The following is a 20,456-nucleotide window of genomic DNA, read 5'->3' on the forward strand; positions in this document are numbered from 1 at the left end:
AATTTTTGTATGTTTAATATAGACGGAGTTTTGCCATGTTGGCCAGGCTGGTCTTGAACTCCTGACCTCAGGTGATCTACCTGCCTCAGCCTCCCAAAGTGCTGGGATTACAGGCGTGAGCTACTGCACCCAGTTCCAACTTGATTAGTTTAATTTAGAGGAGTGACGTCAACTCTATTCATTCACCAGAAAACTATCTACTAGTGTGGACCAAGTCTGAGGAAACACTTGGTCTATAGAACAGATGGCTGGCTTGCCTTGATGAAGCTGTCTGTTAAATGGGTAGGAAGACATTAATAAATAATCACACCATAAGCCATCTAATTTTATTGGAATAAATTCCTTGAAAAAGGGCTGTGAAGACATAGGCCTGGACCTTGGAATATAGGCAGGGGGTTCAGGAACGGCTTTTCTGAGGCAATAACATTTCAAATGAGACTTTCAGGAATAAGAGTGGGCTAGGGAAGAGAAGCCGGAAGGGCAGGTGTTCTTGGCGGGGGGGGGGGGTGACCAGTGTGAGTGTCCCGAAAGAAGGCCAGCTTCTGCCACCATGCCCGGACTGGAAGCTAGACAGGTAGCAATGGTAAATGCATGGCATGTGATTGGAACACAGAAGAGGGATACCAGCATCAAAAAGGCTTCCTGGAGGAGACACAACTGAGCCAGGTGAAAGGAGGCGGGATGAGGTACATTTCTGAAAGAGGAGATTTGGCAAGGTCACAGAGGCAACAGGGACTTGGGGAGTGAGATGAGGCAAAGTCCAACTCTTATTGCAGGGGTAGGAAGCTGGGGAAGTGTGGGCAGAGATTTGAAACCATCACATGGAGATGTGGAGAGAGTGGGAGCCCTGGAGGGCTAATGGGGTGTTGGTGGAACAAGGTCGAATTGAAATGTTTGGATGAATGCTTCGAGTGAAGCAAACTTAGAAATAGGGCCTCCTCGTAAAACTGAAGAATCACACTTCAGACTTGCTCCAGGTTAAATTTTATTTACAAAAGCAGATGGCTGTGGACTGGATTTGGCCCATGGGCTGTGGTTTGCCTACTTCTGCTCCAGACAGGAGACTAGGGGTTCAGGGAAAAGCATACAGTGTATACTAACCATGGTGGCAATCTCTTTTGGAGAGGAATGCGTTAAGTGAAACCATCTTGCTGGCATCTCTTTCTGTGCTGGTTGGTTTCTTGTGGTTCAGAAACACAGTGAGTCAGTCAGTCAACAACTCTTGTGCAAGAGTTTTCTAAGTTCCAGGTCTGTGCTAGGACTCAGAGATCAGTGAGAACAAAATGGAAGGGACATCTTTGTGCCCATTCAGTGAGCCGGCACATGTTGATTGTCCACTATGGGGCAGGCTCTCTACCAACATCTTGAGATTCAGTACTGAACACTTTTAGTGGCACGTCTATCCCTCCATCTGTCCATCCATCCACCCAGCTACTTAACAAGCATGTCATGAACTTCTGGCAGCATAAGACATGTTGGCAGAACTCTTTGGGATTTATTGGTAACCCAGCCATGACTCTTGCTTCCAACTTGCCTACCTTCTAGAGAGAGAGAGATAAGACAAGTGCATTAAATATCCAAGATCTGAGGTGGACAGGGAAATGTACTGCCAGCAAAGAACAGATGGGGATGGAGTGGGTGCTCAGAGCAGAATAAGATGACTTTCAGCTGGAAGAGATCAGGAAGGCTGACAAGATGACGTCTAGTTTCCTGTTAACCCTTTAAAGTGACATGTGAGTCTCTGCAAGGATTACAAGCAGATTTGAAAAGACAATGCTCTTTTGTACATGCTATTAGCCCTCGGGTCCCATCAGGGCAAGTCTTACAAATGCCTTATGATTTCACAGTCCTGGAGATGGCTCCTTTCTCCTACCAGCAAAAGTATCTTACCCAGTACGGTTTGCCTATTTGCTAGGAATTTTCATACGTGTCAGCTCTTGAGTTGAGCACTGAAGGGAGTTATTAATAGAAAACAATAATAATAATTTTTGCAATAACTCTGTGCAGTGTATTGTTCCATCTATTTTAAAGATGGGGAAGCTGACGCTAAGAGGAGTAAGTAGCTTGCCTGGTATTACAGAAGAGAGGGAAGCAAGCACGGAACCCATATCTCTTGACTCTCAGATGATTCTCTCTTTAACAAACTCTCTGGTTGCCAGTCTTCAGATTAGTAGCCTATAATTTGCTTTGACTTCTTCCTCCATTCAGGTCAGCTTCCTGCTTGACATTTCTTTCTCCACTCCACTTCTCAGAGATGGCTCTTTCTGTTTTACTCCCACAACCAGCTCCATGCTCATCATTATTGGGTCAACAAACATTTATTTTCTGCCCACAGGGGATCATAGTCTATTATCCAGGATTTTCCTGGGTAATAAATTGGCCTTCTCACTTTTTACTTTCCCCTTTCAAATCTGCCGATCAGATACCAATAATAAGCCATCTCTTTAGTGTAATGTAAGACACATTTACTGATTATCTAACTTGTGGCAGGCATTGTCCTGGGTCTTGAGAAAGAAAAATTACAAATTTACAAATCTCATAGTTTACAAAGCATTTTATTGAAGCCAGATAGGCTTCAGGATAAATAGCAAACTTCATTGGAAATGGTCATAGGGAGTCTGGGCAAAAGAAACACTCTCAATACAGAAAGAAAGAAAAGATGGGCTTTCTGAAAAAAAGAAGCAGCAGCTTGTGCAGTATTTGGCAGCCCCAGCCAACAGCACAAGAGGAAAGGGAGAAAGAGCACCTCATTCCCAATTGTGGGGCAAGAACAGATTCAATATAGCTATGTAAGAAGCCAAGACAGAATTACATGGGTAGGGAGGATGTCCTGTTACCAGAGCCCAAAAGTTTAACACCCTTTGATCACCTTCCGTCTAGAGAGACCACTCAGCAAAGGTCGTTGGCTATGATAATTAAACTGTTTTTCTAAATAGAAGCAATTTCAAGAAGGCAGGTTGACCTTTGGGAGAATTTCTAGCAGCAATCACTTCATGATTGATTGGAAATATCTGCAAATACACGTGTCCTGAGAGGTGAATGAGAAATGTGGGCAGTTACTGTTTTCCCAATGAGTCTATTTGTCCTTGTGGAACACTTTAGGGGAGAGTAGCATTGAGGAAACAAAAATGGCCCAGGGATCTTGGAAGCTCTATCTGTGAATGTGTTCCACAGTTCTCGGATTTAGGGGATTGGGGAGGGATGTGGAAAGCGTAGACAGAAGGCACTGCAGAAGAGGAGAGTAAATGACTTTAGGTCATTGAACTGGTTTTTGATAGAAATCAAGTTAAGAAAAATAGAAGTCAATAGTACTAAGTTTGAACTTTATCTTTCTAAAAACTGCTTCTGTGGGCAGAGTTCATATGCTGGAGGAATGAATCATAATGACACCCCTTGGTATGACCCTGGGGAGAATAAATGTGACTTATTTGAGGTTTCTGAGCATGACTTTCAGAAAGAAAACAAGAGGAGAGGGAAATACCCTTTCTCTCTGTCACACTGTCAGGTTAGAAACTCACTTTAGGGGCCACAACCTATGACAAATACGCTCATGCAAATTCTGCGCTCGCTTCCATGCTCCATTTCTTTGCCAACTATGTAGCTAAGCAAAATGGAACAAGAAATAGTGTCTTGGGAGAAATAAAATTGCTGGATTAGATACAGGCCACCTTTATATAAAGAAAAAAAGTTAAATTATGCTGCTGGTGAAATGAGTCCATCTGGGTTATTGTGGAATTTTATGAGAGACTGAGATAGCTGATTAAGATGATGATGCTTGAGTATTATCATTTTAGTAATAAATATTTCCAGAATCAAAGTGAATAATATGTAGGGAAGAGGGAAGCAAACTGCAGCCATGGGCCAGCAGCCTGGTTTTTTGTTTCGTTTTGTTTTATGGCTCTTGAGCTAAGAATAATTTTTAAATTTCGAAGCGGCTACATTTTATTTTATTTTTATTTTATTTTATTTTATTTTATTTTTTTAGGCTAGTCGTCTAGTGAATACATTTTAAATGCTTATACAAGCACTGAAGTGATAGCTTCAATTTTGCCTGTTGGCACACAAAGTCTACAATATTAATTATCTGTATCTTCTAAAAAACAGTTTGTCAGCCCCTGGGATAATAAATAGTAGATATAGGCTGGGCATGGTGGCTCATGCCTATAATCCCAGCACTTTGAGAAGCTGAGGCAGGCAGATCACCTGAGCTCAGGAGTTCGAGACCAGCCTGGCCAACATGATGAACCCCTGTTGTAAAAATACAAAAAATTCTCTGGGTGTGGTGGCACATGCCTGTAGCACCTGTAATCCCAGCTACTTAGGAGGCTGAGGCAGGGGAATCACTTGAATCTGGGAGGTGGAGGTCGCAGTGAGCTGAGATTGCACCATTGCACTCCAGCTCGGGCAACAAGAGTGAAACTCCATCTCAAAAAAAAAAAAAAAAAAAAAAAAAAAAAAGAATGTATAGTCTCCTGGGTCAAAGAGATCTGAATTTGGATTCTGTCTAGATACATCCTTAATTCATTTCAAAATACTTACCAAATAGGTATTCTTTCTTCACTTGGCTTCCAAGATACCACCCTCTCCTGAATTTCTTCCTTCCTCACTCACCAATTCTTACCAATCTTCTTTGCCAGTTGTTCCCAGTCTTCCTGATCTCTTAGCACCAAGACCATGGCTCAGGTCTTGGCCCCACTCCTCTTTTCCACCTGTACTCACCGGGTGCTTGTGCTGAGTTCATTCTTCCCATTTTATTTACTAACACCAATGTGCTGATGACTTCCAAATTTATACTTTTAGCCCGGGCCTCTCCCTTACACTCTATGGTCATAATGCAACTGTCATCTTTAATATCTCCATTTGATGATGAACATAGATCTCAAACTTAATACATACAAAAAAGAGCTTCTGATCTTCATCCCCAACCTGATTTTTCTAGAGTCTTCCTTGTATTGGTAAATGTTTTTTTTTTTTTTTTTAATTTATTTATTTATTATTATACTGTAAGTTGTAGGGTACATGTGCATACCGTGCAGGTTTGTTACATATGTATACTTGTGCCTTGTTGGTGTGCTGCACCCATCAACTCGTCATTTACATCAGGTATAACTCCCAATGCAATCCCTCCCCCCTCCCCCCTCCCCGTGATAGGCCCCGGTGTGTGATGTTCCCCTTCCCGAGTCCAAGTGATCTCATTGTTCAGTTCCCACCTATGAATGAGAACATGCGGTGTTTGGTTTTCTGTTCTTGTGATAGTTTGCTAAAAATGATGGATTCCAGCTGCATCCATGTCCCTACAAAGGACACAAACTCATCCTTTTTTATGGCTGCATAGTATTCCATGGTGTATATGTGCCACATTTTCTTAATCCAATCTGTCACTGATGGACATTTGGGTTGATTCCAAGTCTTTGCTATTGTGAATAGTGCTGCAATANNCCTAGTGGGGGATGTCTCCCAGTTAGGCTACTCAGGGGTCAGGGACCCGCTTGAGCAGGGAGTCTGTCCCTTCTCAGATCTCAACCTCCGTGTTGAGAGATCCACTGCTCTCTTCAAAGCTGTCAGACAGAGTCGTTTGCGTCTGCAGAGGTGTCTGCTGCTTTGTTATTGTTTACTGTGCCCTGCCCCCAGAGGTGGAGTCTACAGAGACAGGCAGGTTTCCTTGAGCTGCTGTGAGCTCCACCCAGTTCGAGCTTCCCAGCAGCTTTGTTTACCTACTTAAGCCTCAGCAATGGCGGGCGCCCCTCCCCCAGCCTCGCTGCTGCCTTGCCGGTAGATCACAGACTGCTGTGATAGCAATGAGGGAGGCTCCCTGGGTGTGGGACCCTCCCGGCCAGGTGTGGGATATGATCTCCTGGTGTGCCTGTTTGCTCAAAGCGCAGTATTGGGGTGGGAGTTACCCGATTCTCCAGGTGTTGTGTGTCTCAGTTCCCCTGGCTAGGAAAAGGGATTCCCTTCCCCCTTGTGCTTCCCAGGTGAGGCAATGCCTCGCCCTGCTTCAGCTCTCGCTGGTCGGGCTGCAGCAGCTGACCAGTACTGATCGTCCGGCACTCCCCAGTGAGATGAACCCAGTACCTCAGTTGAAAATGCCGAAGTCACCGGTCTTCTGTGTCGCTGGCGCTGGGAGTTGGAGACTGGAGCTGCTCCTATTCAGCCATCTTGCTCCGCCCCCCTGTATTGGTAAATGTTAACTTCATTCTCCCTGTTATGTCAGCTTCTTCATTGGAACTAGGCATCGAACTTGTCTCAGAGCTGATATAAAGAATAAACGATCCTCAAGAATATCAGCGGTTGAGGATCGTTTATTCTTTATATCAGCTCTGAGACAAGTTCGATGCCTATTCTCAGCAAACTATCGCAAGAACAGAAAACCAAACACCGCATGTTCTCACTCATAGGTGGGAACTGAACAATGAGATCACTTGGACTCGGGAAGGGGAACATCACACACCGGGGCCTATCACGGGGAGGGGGGAGGGGGGAGGGATTGCATTGGGAGTTATACCTGATGTAAATGACAAGTTGATGGGTGCTGACGAGTTGATGGGTGCAGCACGCCAACATGGCACAAGTATACATATGTAACAAACCTGCACGTTATCCACATGTACCCTAGAACTTAAATTAAAAAAAAAAAAGAATAAACAAGATAATACACTTTTACTGCTTCTCATAATACCTACCACATTCAGCATTCGGTAAGAGTGAGGAGAGCATAACCTTCCCATTCTTTCATCTAATGGCTATGTTCTTTCCTTCTCTTTCAGACCCTTACTATCTTATCCCAGAACCATTACAAAAATTTAGTAACTGGTAGCCTTGATTTAGTAGTAAAGTGCTAAATACAGAAAATATTATGCTCCTCATTTAAAGATGAGGAAAATGAAACAGCCAAGATGCCCTAGTCTCCCCTCTTAGCAAGCACCGAAGTTGGAATTTAAACACTAGCCCATCTGAAAAGCCAGTGTTCTCCAGGCTCATCTTCTGCAACACAACCTTCACCAGCTTACTCTCAGGTGAAGAGCAGACCCTACGAGGCTAAATATGATAACAAAACAGAGTAACTGGACTATAGGAGACAAGAGCAGGGGTTCTTCAACCGAGCTAACATATCAGAATTCTCTGAAATTTTTATGCAGATTCCTGAGCTTTGCACTAGAACTACTGAATCAGGTCGGGCCCAATAATGTATACATTTTTAAAGCTCCAAAGGCATTTTTGAGCAGTCAGATTTAGGCACTCCTGCTCTAGGGTTTAAAAGGAAGATTTCATAATATTTAGAGCCAATAAATATAATACAATAAACTACAACTCTCAAAGAGAAACCAAAAACCATATTTTCCAATATATAAATGGGCAAAGGGCATAAAAGGAGGATTTACAAAAGAGGAAGCAAAATGGTTAATAGAAATATTTCAAGTTATGAGACCTACTTATATTCAAATAATACAAACTTCTAAATGTTAATAAAATGCCATTTTAGCTGCCAAATTAGCCAAGATTTTATTAATGCAGATACAATATTCCTGTGAGTATGTGATGAAATGAGCACTTTCATAAACTACTAAGAAAGCAAATATTGGAGCCACCACTTTGAAAAGCAATTTGGTAGCAAGTACCAAAGTCTTGGAAATGTCAGTAGTCTTTAATTCAGAAACTCCCTTATACAAATATATCCAATAAAATTATCCAAAAGGAATGAAAAAAATATATACTGCACCTAAAAGACATTTATAACAATCATTTACAAAAGCAAAATAAATAAAAATAAGTGAAATGTTAAAGAGAAAATGTGAATTATTCAGCATCATTGTATTATTAAGCAGTTATCAGATCTTTCAGAATACACTATATCATTTCATTTTACACAAATAAATAAATATATATGCCAGGGGGAAATGTTTGAGTGTCCCTACATCAAATTGTTAACAACAGAGTCTGTGAGTGGAGTGTAATATTATTCTAGACATATAAATTTGTTCAGACAAATTATGCTAAATCTACAACTCAAAATATGATGTTTCTTCTTTTTAGAAGGTTCTACCCAGCTTTCTATGCTGGTAAAATATTTTTGTTTTAAGAACTAATGCAAGTGTCATCTCCCCTAGAAAATCTAAGTGTTTTTTACCCAAGCAGTGATCCATTTATCCCCTTTATTTGTTAGCATAGATTACCTGTATTTTAGCACTTACTTGCTATTCAAAAATTATCTGTTGCTGTATTTTTTCCTCCTAGCAGACTATCAGCTGCCTGAAGGCAAGATCTGGGAGTCCTATATGGTCAAAAGTGTTTATTAAATTAAATTCCTTGAATGATAGAAAGAAAGATCAATGGAAACCTTCCATTTAGTGTCTGTGACTCCATCACAAAGAATGCTGTGCAAATTGCTAAGAGGGTAGATGACTGTTTTTGCCACCAGAAAAAAAAAAAAAGAGAGAGAGAACAGAAAATGGTAAATAGTTATCTCATATTGATGAGATGGTGGATATATTAATTACCTTGATTATAGTGATTATATCAAAATGTATCTGTGTATCAAGACATCAAGCTATGCAGCTTAAATATATACAATATTTATTTATCAATTATACCTCAATAAACGTGAAAAAAAAAGCTGTGAAAGACTTTTGGCTTCTACTTAGGATATAGAAAGCAGGAAAGAGTAGCACTCCTAGACGTACTAGAACATAATGCTAAAGAATCTGCAAATTTGGCTGGGCACGGTGGCTCAAGCCTGTAATCCCAGCACTTTGGGAGGCCGAGACGGGTGGATCACGAGGTCAGGAGATGGAGACCATGCTGGCTAACACGGTGAAACCCTGTCTCTACAAAAAAATACAAAAAAAATTAGCCGGTCACGGTGGCGGGCGCCTGTAGTCCCAGCTACTCGGGAGGCTGAGGCAGGAGAATGGCGTGAACCCGGGAGGTGGAGCTTGCAGTAAGCTGAGATCCAGTCACTGCACTCCAGCCTGGGCGACAGAGCGAGACTCTGTCTCAAAAAAAAAAAAAAAAAAAGAATCTGCAAATTCACAGCTTTTTACTTTTATCTTTACTTTTGTAACTAATCAGCGAACTGAGGTCGCAGGACAACAAACTGGTCCTAAATAAAAAGTAAGAAAAATGCCTTCAGGAAGAGCCAGGACATGAACACATGTTTTCTTAGGATAGACACCCCCAGTAACCATACAGCCTGTTGATGATAACTAATGTTTTAAAAATTGGTAAAGGCTGAGTATGGGTTAACATAAGGTTATGGAATCCCTGGAAGCCATAGAGAAATGGGATTCACGCTATTCATTGGCTCTTCTCAATAGACTACAAATGTCATCAGCTGTAAGATGATTGGAGGCAGGGTGAGAACCCTAAGAAAAATTTCTTCATGGCTCATATTTCAAAGAGAAAAATAGCAGCCAGTGTAGGATTGGAATAAAGCCTTACAGAGATTCTTCACTGTATCTCTTCTGTAGAACACATAGCTTAAGCTTGTAAGAAAAAGGCAACAAACAATGTTGGCCTTGGGACAGCGGTGAAGACCCACTGCATCTGCGGAGAAGAAATAAAAATAGACGCTCTATCTCTGAAAGAAAAGCAAGAATACATGCTGAGCTCAGATAAACAGGTCTCTTGCAGTTTAGGAAAGGGCAGTATCATGGAGAAGGCACCACTATCGGGGTATTCAGGAACACAATGCCTGTGTGAAAGTGAGCCTCAATTCAAACAGCAGAAAACACTCTCTTCCTCTCCTCAGTCAGCAGCAGGTTCCTGCTATGAGAGGACAAGAGCATGTGAAAAAATCATCTTATAACATCAGAGAAAAGAAAAGACCTAAACCTGGCGGTGGAGCAGATCCTGAGGAACACGTCTTGCACATGAGTCTGCAGTCTAAACACAACGTACCTCTAGAACTTAAATCTTATTGTGCAGGAAAGGTAAGTTATATAATTTGGATATTTCTCCCTTCTAAATCTCTTGTGGAAATGTAATCCCCAGTGTTGGAGGTGAGGCAGGGAGGAGATGTTTGAATCATGGGGATGGATCCCTTGTAAATGGCTTACACTGTCTCCTTGGTGATGAGTGAGTTCACATAAGATCTGGTTGTTTAAAAGGGCGTGGCACCTCCTCCCTCTCTCTCTTGGTCCCGCTCTTACCATGGAATATGCTGGCTCCCTGTTACCTTCTGCCATGGCTGTAAGCTTCCTGAGGCTTCACCAAAAGCAGATGTCAGCATTATGTTTTCTGTAAAGCCTGAAGAATCATGAGTCAATTAAACCTTTTTTCCTTTTTTTTTGAGACAGAGTCTCACTTTGTTGCTCAGGCTGAAGTACAGTGGTATGATCTCAACTCACTGCAACCTCCACCTCCTGGGTTCAAGCATTTCTCCTGCCTCAGCCTCCTGAGTAGGTGAGATTACAGGCACCCACCACCAAAAGAAAGTAATAATTTTTGCATTTTTAGTAGAGACGAGGTTTCACCATGTTAGCCAGACTGGTCTTGAACTCCTAATCTCAGGCAATCCACCCGCTATGGCCTCCCAAAGTGCTGGGATTACAGGCATCAGCCACTGCCCCTGGCCTTTTTTTTCTTTATAGGCTACCCAGCCTCAGGTATTCTTTATAGCAATGTAAGAATGGACTAACACAGAAAATTGGTACTGAGGAGTGGGGCATTGCTATAAAGATACCTGAAAATGTGGGAGCAACTTTGGAACTGGGTAATAGGCCTGAGATAAGAAGACTTTGAAGAGTGCAGAAGAAAACAGGAAGATGAGGGAATGTTTGAAACTTCTTAGAGGCTGGTTACATGATTGAGACCAAAATGCTGAAAGTGATATGGACAGTGAAGTCCAGGCTGATGAGGTCTCAGATGGAAATGAGGAACTTACTGAGAACTGGAGCAAAGGTCACCCTTGTTATGCCTTAGCAAAGAACTTGGCTGCATTGTGTTTATGCTGTAGAGATCTTTGGAAGCCTGAACTTAAGAGTGATGACTTAGGATATGTGGGAGAAGAAATTTCTAAGCAGCAAAGCATTTAAGATGTGACCCGACTGCTTCTAACAGCTTATACTCAGATGCAGGAGCAAAGAAATGACTTAAAGCTGGGATTTATATTTAAAAAGAAAGCAAAGTATAAAAATTTGGAAAATATGTAGCTTTGTCATGTGGTAGAAAAGAAAAGCTCATTTTCAAGGGGAGAATCTAAGCAGGCTGCAGAGGACCCACTTGCTGGAGAGATCAGCATGATTAAAAGGGAGCCAAGTCCTAGTAACCAAGACAACAGGGAAAGGCCTGAAAGGCATTTTGGACATCTTCAAGGCAACCTCTCTCATCACAGGCTCAGAGACCAAGGAGCAAAGAATGATTTCATGGGCCAGACCCAGGTGCCCACTGACCTGTACAGCCTTAGGACACTGCTCTCTGCATCTAGGCCACTCCAGTTCCAGCCTCACTCAAAAGGCCCCAGGTACAGCTCAGGTCATAGCTCTGGAAAGCACATTCTGTAAGCCTTGGTGGCTTCCATATTGTGTTAAGCCTGCAGGTATTTAGCACGCAAAAGTAAAGGAGGCTTGGTAACTTCTACCTAGATTTCAGAGGATATGTAAGAAAGCGTGGGTGACCAGGCAGAAGCCTGTACAGGAGCAGAGCCCCCACAGAGAGTCTCTGCTAGGGTAGTGCCAAGGGAAAATGTGGGGTTGGAGCCTCCACACAGAGTCCTCACTGAGACACTGCCTAGTGAATTCACTATTAGGAATGGGGCCTCTACCTTCCAGCCCCTAAAATGGTAGATCCACTAGTAGCTTACATCCTGAACCTGGAAAAGTCACAGGCATTCAACTACAACCCATGAAAGCAGCTACATGGGCTTCACCCAGGGAAGCCACAGGAGTGGGGCTGCCCAATGCCTTAGGAGCCCACCCCTCATACCAAGATTCAGGGCAAAGAATCAAAGGCGATTATCTTGAAACTTTAAGATTTAATGACAGTCCTACTGGATTTAAGACTTGTGTGGAGCCTGCAGCCCCCTTATTTTGGCCAATTTGACTCTCTTTTAAAATGGGAATGTTTAATCAGTGCCTGTATCTCCATTGTATCTTGGAAGTAAATAATTTATTTTTATTTTACAGGCTCCTAGGTGGAAGGATATAAGTCTCAGATGAGACTTAGGACTTGATGTTGGGAAGAGCTAAGATTTTGGGGGACCTTGGGAAAAGATGATTGTATTTTGCAATGTAAGAAGTACAGGAGATTTGGGGGCCAGAGGGAGAATGATATAGTTTGGATGTTCGTCCCCTTCAAAGCTAATGTTGAAATCTAATCCCCAGTTTTGGAGGTGGAATCTGGTGGGAGGTCTCTGAATCATGGGAGCAGATCCCTCATGAATGGCTTAGTGCCATCCCCTTCATAATGAGTGTGTTCACATGAGATCTGGTTGTTTAAAAGAGTGTGGTATCTCCCTCCACTCTCTCTCTTGCTCTCACTGTCACTGTGTGACATATTGGCTCCCTGTCATCATCTGCCATAATTGTATGCTTCCTGTGGCCTCACCAGCAACAGACACCAGCAACTTGCTTCCTATAAAACCTGTAGAACAATGAGCCAATTAAACTTCTTTTTATAAAATAAATTCCCCAGGTATTTCTTTATAGCAATGCAAGAATGGCCAAATACCATAAGCATATCATTAACAAATCTCAAACTGAGGTTAATTTTTGACTTAAATGACTCAAACCAAAGACTATCTTCCCCCCAAATCCTGGCAAAATTCACAGTATACCCAATTGATTCACAAAAATTACATATCTCAGTCTTGTCATATAAAAATATTATGAGATATACAAAAATATAAGACAGAAAGAAATAAAACATAATGTCAAGGAACAGCTCAATCAATGTACCAGACTCAGAAATGAAACAGATGTTGAAAATGTCAGGGAATTTAAAACAACTGATTAAGACGTTAAAGACTCTAGTGAAAAAGATACATAAGTTGCATGATCGGTTGAATGAATTTAGCAAAGAGATCAAATTTTTAAGAAATAATTAATTGCAAATGTTAGAAATGAATAAAAGTGTAACAGAGATGAAGCACGCCTTTGATGGGCTTATCAGTAGATTTGATGCAACTGAAAAATTAATAGAGAACTTGAAGGTAGGTAATTAGAAATTATACAATCTGAAATACAACATACAAACAGAGCAAGAATAGTGGAAAAAATAGTAGGTCACCCTAGAGCTATTCAAAATATCAAACTATTTAACATTCAGTACATGTCTTTGGAATTCCAGAGAAGAGAGAGAATGGGACAAAAGAAATCTTTGAAGAGATAATGGCTGAAAATTTTCCAAAATTAATGAAAGACATTAAATCACATATCCAGAAAGCCCAGAGAATATGAAACAGGACACACACACACACACACACCCCACTATATATATTGTATTTGAACTGCTGTAGAACAAAGGCAGAAATAAAATCTTGAAGGCAGCGAAACTGAAAAAAGACATATTACATCCATAAAAAAACAAAGACTTTTTATCAGAAGCTATATAAGCCAGAAGATAATGGACTAACATCTTTACTCCAGAAGATAATGGAGTAGTGTCTTTAAAGTCTTGAGAGGAAGAAAAAAAGTACTGTAAAGTAAAATTCTATCCATGGTGAAAAGAAAATGTTTTTAATGAAGGAATCATAAAACTTTTTTAGTCAAACAAGAACTGACAGAATTTATTACCAGCATGCCTGCAGTACAAAGGAAATTCTCTGGGCAGAAGGAATTAACCAGACAGACATTTGGGTCTATGAAAAGAAATGAAAACTCCTAAAAATTGCATATAAGAAAGTACAGATAAAGCCTTTAAAAATTATTTTTTAATTATTCATAAAGATTATTTTAAAATCTACAGTAAAATAATAGCAATATGTATATTCTTTGTATATCGTGTATAAAAGTAAAATGACTGACAGTAGCACAAATGTTGGGAGGAGGAACTAGGAGTCACTCTCGTTTAAGGTACTTAAACTACACCTGAAGTGGTATCATTTTATTTCTTTTTCTTTTTATTTGAAACAAAATCTCATTCTGTTGCCCACTCAGAGAGTGCAGTGGCATGATCATAGCTCACTGCAGCCTTGAACTCCTAGGCTCAAGTAATCCTCCCACCTCAGCCTTTCAAGTCGCTGGGACTGGAGGCATGTGCCACCACACCTGGCTAATTTTTATTTAGTTAGTTACTTTAGGAGATGAGTTCTCATTGTGTTGCGCAGGCTGGCCTCAAATTGCTGGCCTCAAACAATCCTCCTATTTCAGCCTCCCAAAGAGCTGGGATTATAGATGTGAGCCATCATGCCCTGTTCGTATTTGAAGATATAGATGCTGATTAGCCAAAGATGCATACTATAAACCCTATGGCTACCACTGAAAGCATTTTTTAAAAGAGATACAAATACATAAGCCAAAGTGGAGATACCATGGGATTATTAATACTCAATTCGAAAGAAAGTGGAAAGTCAGAAAAAAAATAAAGATTGAGCAAATAGAAAATAGCTAGCAAAATAGCAGATATTAATCAAAGTATATCAAATAATTAGAGTAACCATAATCAAAACACACATAGGTGTATTAAAAGATGGAGATTATCAGACTGGATAAAAAGCAAGATGCAATGTTATGTTTTCCATGCCTTCAGATACAAAGATATACTAAGGTTTAAAGTAGAAGGATGGGAAAAGATATAACATTCACAAACTAATTTTAAAAAATTAAGTAACAATACTGCATCAGACTAAGTAGGCTTAGAAATAGGGAATATTACAGGGATAAGTTTATTCTCCAAGAAGACATAGCAATCCTGAATGTTTAATCACCTAACAATAGAGCTTTCAAATATATGAAATAAAAGCTGATAGAACTGAAAGGAGAAATAGACAAATCTACAACTAAAGTTGAAGTCTTCAACACTTGTCTCTCAGTAATTGATAGAACAAATATTAAGAAAGTCAATAAACACACAGAAAATCTAAACAACACCATCAGCCAAGTTGACCCAATTGACCCTTACAGAGAAATCCACGCAGCAATAGCAGAATACACATTCTTTTCAATGTGCATGGAAAATTTACCAAGATACACCAAATTCTAGGCCATCAAAAGATGTTATTTGCTTTTGAAATATGTATTTACAGGCAGATCAAGTTTGGATTATAAAGCAAAGATCTATCTAATATACAGATATATCAGAAACTAAAATAAGTCATATCACTGTGTAATTAATTCCCCACCAGCAGAGATATTAGAGGAAGCTTTGATGACTACACCCAGATATTATAAGTAGGAAAATGACTTTTCTGACTTTTAGTACTATAAAACCATTATTCAAAATTAAACCATATAGAGAAGCCTAAAATATATAACAGATACAAGGAGAACCACTGTAAGTAGGAGTCCAATTGATGTACCCTCAGACTCTACAGTGGGCCTGAGATATGACCACAAGTTATCTAAGACTCTACTGATCATGATTTTAAACTACCAGAAGAGAGAATTTAGGTAGGTTGTCTATTAATATACCCTTACCTGAAATTTTCTATAGTCATCATTCTCCATACCTCTAGTGACTGTGCCCTTACTCTCCTAAATCTTTCACAGTCTTTGTTCTGTAAACCAGGTTCACTCTAGATAATAAGATGGGTCCTTGAATAAGCCTGTCTGTGTTCAATTTTCTCTATATAATTTACATAGCTGATAATGCTAAGAAAATTCCATAACTTTTCGGTCTTTGTTACTTGACATGAAAAGTGGGGATACCAACAACATCTATCACAAAAGATTTTCTTTCAGTGAAGTTTTTGTAAGTTTTTTATTCAAATGAAGCATTGACTTAATGCATATGAAACAGTTAGAATAGTGTCTGACATATCACAAAAGTTTAATAAATATTAGTCATTATTTTTATCAGTCATCAGCAGCTTTTTGGTGTGCAAACAGAAAGGGCTTTGAAAATAGATATGGGTTCAAGTTCAGCACTGTCAATTAATAGCTCTGTGGGCACAGGCAATTTACCTTCAGATTTTTACTTAAATGTTCTCATTTGTTCCAAACCCATTGATTGAGCGGCTACCATGAGCTTGCTACTCTTCCTGGTTCCTTTTGTACAAAATTTGGGTAAAGAGGATTCAAGGAGCTAAAGGATGCAAGTAAATTACTTGGGAGTGAATTGGAGGGTGCCAAAAAAATTAATATTGCCTAGGACATCTCTAGGTCCTAGGTCTAAGATATAAAACTATCCATTGAGAATGCAATATTTTATATGTTCCTCTATCCCTTGAGCTTATAAGACAACCTAAGACATAATTAGTATCAATAACTGCTTGCTGATAAAAATGTAATTGCCATCCAAATTGCGGTGATAGAACATGTGGGAATTACGATGTTCTTTGTGAGACCCAATGAACTGTGGGCACATCTATTGATAGTACAGTCAGAAATAGGAGTCTCTTATACATATTGCAGTTCTTCACATCTCAAGACCTAGCATAAAATCTGCATTTTTACATTTATTATCATTCATTCATTTGGATATGTCCTTGCTAGAAAGAAAGTTGAAGAAGGTGCAAAAAAAAAGTATGAGGGAAAACTTCTAAATTGAACAAATATATGTTTTAAATTTGTTGGAAAAGATCATCATCATGAAGTATAGCCAAAGACAACCCCAAGTAAATTTCCAAATAAGCTACTGTGCAAAGATGAAGTTTGAGAGTCACCGTTGGATCTAAATTCAGCAGCTTCTGGCATTTGATTGACAACAATGAATGTTTCCCATATGTGATGTCACATAGTTAAGTCCTGACCTCCCCGCAAAAGATTATGTGTGCTGTAGCACTCTTCTTTTTTAAAAATAAATATTTCTTACCCTTGAGGCCTCTCCAGACTTTCTATTTTGGGCAGTTCACACCACTTGACCCTTTCTGATTATTCTTGTCCCTCAACAGCAGACTTAAGATACAAACCTCCCTCTCTCATTATATTCCTCCTCTTTCAATCCTTATGAATGTGCCATTTACAATATTACCTTGAGTTAGTTGGATATCTCTTTGCATCTCTTATCCTAACTGCATTATGTGTGAAACTTGTTGAGACTTTAAGAATGCATTTTTAATAGGATAATAGTCTTTCCTAGTCATCCAGAGTACTCAGCATTCCCCAAAGGTGCCATGTGCTCACTCTCATATCTGGGCAGCTCTGAACATGCTCTTTTTTCTACTCATCATTCCCTATTTTATCTGCCCTGGCTAGTGAACGCTTCACATCCCTCACAACTTGGTTCAAGCATCTGTTTTCTGCAACAGCTTTCTTTCTTAATATGTCAGTGACAGCACTGGACTGCTCTGTCAACAGTCGCTGTGGTAGGCAGAATAATGCTTCTCCAAAGTCATCCAGGTCCAAATTCCAAGAACCTGTGAACGTGTCAGCTTACATGGCAAAAGGGATTTTGTAGATATGATTATATTAGGGATCACAAAATAGGGAGATTTTTCTGGATTATTAAGATGGGCCAAATGTAATCACAAGGGCCTTATAAAGCAAAGAAGTAGGTGAGAGAGTGTCAGAAATGATGGAAGCAGAGTTACAGCAATGCACTTTGAAGATGGAGGCAGGTGCCACACCATGAACAGGAATGTTACATTCTCTGGAAGCTGGAAAAGGCAAGGAAACAGATTCTCCCTAGAGTCTCCAAAAGGAAAACAACGCTGCCAACAGCCTGAGTTTAGCCCAGAAACATCAGGCATCTGACCTCCACAACTAAGACAATAAATATGTCTTGGCTTAAACCAAATTTTTCATAACTTGTTACAGCAGCATTTAAAAAAAAAACAAAAGGGCTGGGTGCGGTGGATCACGCCTGTAATCCCAGCACTTTGGGAGGCCGAGGCATGCGGACCATGAGGTCAGGAGTTCGAGACCAGCCTGGCCAAGATGGGGAAACCCTGTCTTACTAAAAATAGAAAAATTAGCCAGGCATGGTGGTGTGTGCCTGTAGTCCCAGCTACTCGGGAGGCTGAGGCAGAAGAATCCCTTGAAACAGGGAGGTGGAGGTTGCAGTGAACCAAGATTGTGCCACTGCACTCCAGCCTGGGTGACAGAGTGAAACTCTATCTCAAAAACAAACAAACAAAACAAACAAACCAAAAGAACCTAAAAATAAATAAATAAAAATAAATAAATAAATAAATAAAACACAATTGTTTTAGGGAATGAAGACCATTCTTGTGTGGTCTTTTTATCTAGTTAAATGTCTATTTTTCTTAACTATTACTACAGGGTAAAATAAGGGCTTAGTAAATTAATGATGATCAACAAATAAAGACAGGGATAATTCACTGGACAATTGTTAGAAGAATAATCAGAAGTTGGATGGAACAGTGAACAGTAGACTCAGGGTCAGAAACATGAATTACAATTTTAGCTCTGCCACCTGTATGGAGATGAATCGTTTCACCTTTGAATCTAAGCTTCTTTACCTACAAAAAGAAATCAAGATATTATTTGGTCTCCAAGGTACCTTCCAGCCACAAGACTATGTGACCATATGCCAGGGAATTTTTAGAAGACATGCCTGAACTGGGTCAGGGGTTGGAATGATGGCCTCAGAGGTCTCTTCCAGCTCAAAGATTCTATGACACAGACCCAGCAGGATGCATCTTGTGTAGAAAGTATTTCTAAGACAACTGATTTTGCTGAGTCTCCTGGGAGGAGGGGAAGTCCTCTGGGAGCAAACAAAGGCACCAGTAGCTTTGGGTCAAGCCCTGCTTCAGATTCGGGCCAAAGACAACGAGAATGCCACAAAGAACATCAAAGGGCAGAATCTGGCCCTGAAACAAGAAGACGGATGGAGGGGAAGTCATGATCTGCAGTAAAACAAATAAATAACCTTTAAAATCACATCTGCAGACACTCTAACGTTCTTAAATGCTTTCCAATAAGCTTTGCTGGTAGCTTGCCACAAAGCCTGTCCAAGAGGATTTACAACAGATGGAGGCAGGGAATACTGACCTAGGCTTGGTTCTGCTACTAACCAATTGGGAGACCTTGGGATCATCATTTCACTTCACCGGGTTGTAAGTTTCTTATTTCAAAGTGAGAGGACTAAATTAGATGAGTTCTGACCTCCCCTCTGGCCTCAAAATCTTACTACCTTCCAGCCCAAGCAGTAATCATGGATTCTCAAAAGCACAATGGTTAGTTTGGTATTAAGCAAGCAGTCATTTGCAGGAAAGGAAGGAAGGGAGGGAGAAACAGAGGGCTATAGGAGGTTTTTTTTCTCCTTCTTAAACAATTTCCTCATTGTTTCCTCCTGTTTATGCAAATGCTGAAAATTAACAATGACCACTATCCTTTTAAATGACCCTGCTCTAGCTAAAGTTGTGTAGATCAGGCTTTGAGCTACTGCTATCTGTCTGTTCTTAGGCAGAACTTCAGGCGTGGGCCTCCCAAGCATGAAACCCCAATCCCAAGATAATGCTTAGAAAATTTAATCTTCCTTTGTCCTTGGCTTTCCAGTATGGGAAACCAGCAAGATGGAGCACTGAGCTATCTCCTAGATTTCCCATTTTAGGACATGTCTTGGAATAGTTTATGATGTAACTGTTTCTACCGCATTTACTTCAGACCATCTCCTATCTAGGCCAAGATTGTTAGAGCAAGAACTTTTAGTTTTTTGAGACAGGCCCAAACAAAAATGAAAAAGGGGGATGGTTTATATTTGCCAGATGTTAAAAGGTGTTCTAAGTTTGAACTTCAGTATGTTTATAATTTTACCATGCCCAATCCTTCAATGGCTCCCCAGATGCCATATAAACACATAGCCAACTGTGCCCATGGGATCATTTTTAGTTCCTAGACACCAGGATATAGTTACCAGGGAAGAATGGAGGAGAATTGTAAGGACAATAGAGTTTGTTCCAAGAGCTAATTGTAAGTAATTCCATATATTTGTGGAATGCTTTAAAGTAGTGTTTTCCCAAATATGGTGTATATACATGTGGTATTATACAATATGCAAAATAATTTTGGGTGGGATATATTGACTGTTTCACCCAAGACTGATATCCTGACTTTTCTTATCCCTTGCTGATGGGCATTCCTGCTCTCAGAGTTTAATCCCAGGAAGAAATGCTATAAAACTTAAAATGAGGAAGACACATATTCCATTACCACGTTTCCTGAAAGACCTGTCACTTCCAAATTGGGGTGCTGGCTTACTATGCTGCAGTAACACCATGGCTCCATCTACGTGGCAGTTTCCATTTCCTAAATCCTATTAATCATCCCTAACTTTTCAAGCATCCCCTCATCCCCAAAGTAGTTTTATATCTCCTCAAGCTCTCCCAATTTTTCAGCTTTGACCCTTACATGATGTCCTTAAACTAAATGTTTCTTGAAACCCCTGACTCTAGTTTC

General features: G+C 40.2%; 1 long non-coding RNA gene across 1 annotated transcript in view; it reads right to left on the bottom strand.

Annotated features, from left to right (window-relative positions):
* Nucleotides 1-20,456, bottom strand: part of LOC112630378 — a 122,839-nt gene that overhangs the window by 15,132 nt on the left and 87,251 nt on the right. Inside the window, exon 2 of the long non-coding RNA XR_003120862.1 lies at nt 11,391-11,530. This is a non-coding gene — a long non-coding RNA (uncharacterized LOC112630378). The remainder of the gene's footprint in view (nt 1-11,390; nt 11,531-20,456) is intronic.

This window comes from Theropithecus gelada, chromosome 8, assembly GCF_003255815.1.
Source record: "Theropithecus gelada isolate Dixy chromosome 8, Tgel_1.0, whole genome shotgun sequence".
Classification (NCBI taxonomy): Eukaryota; Metazoa; Chordata; class Mammalia; order Primates; family Cercopithecidae; genus Theropithecus; species Theropithecus gelada.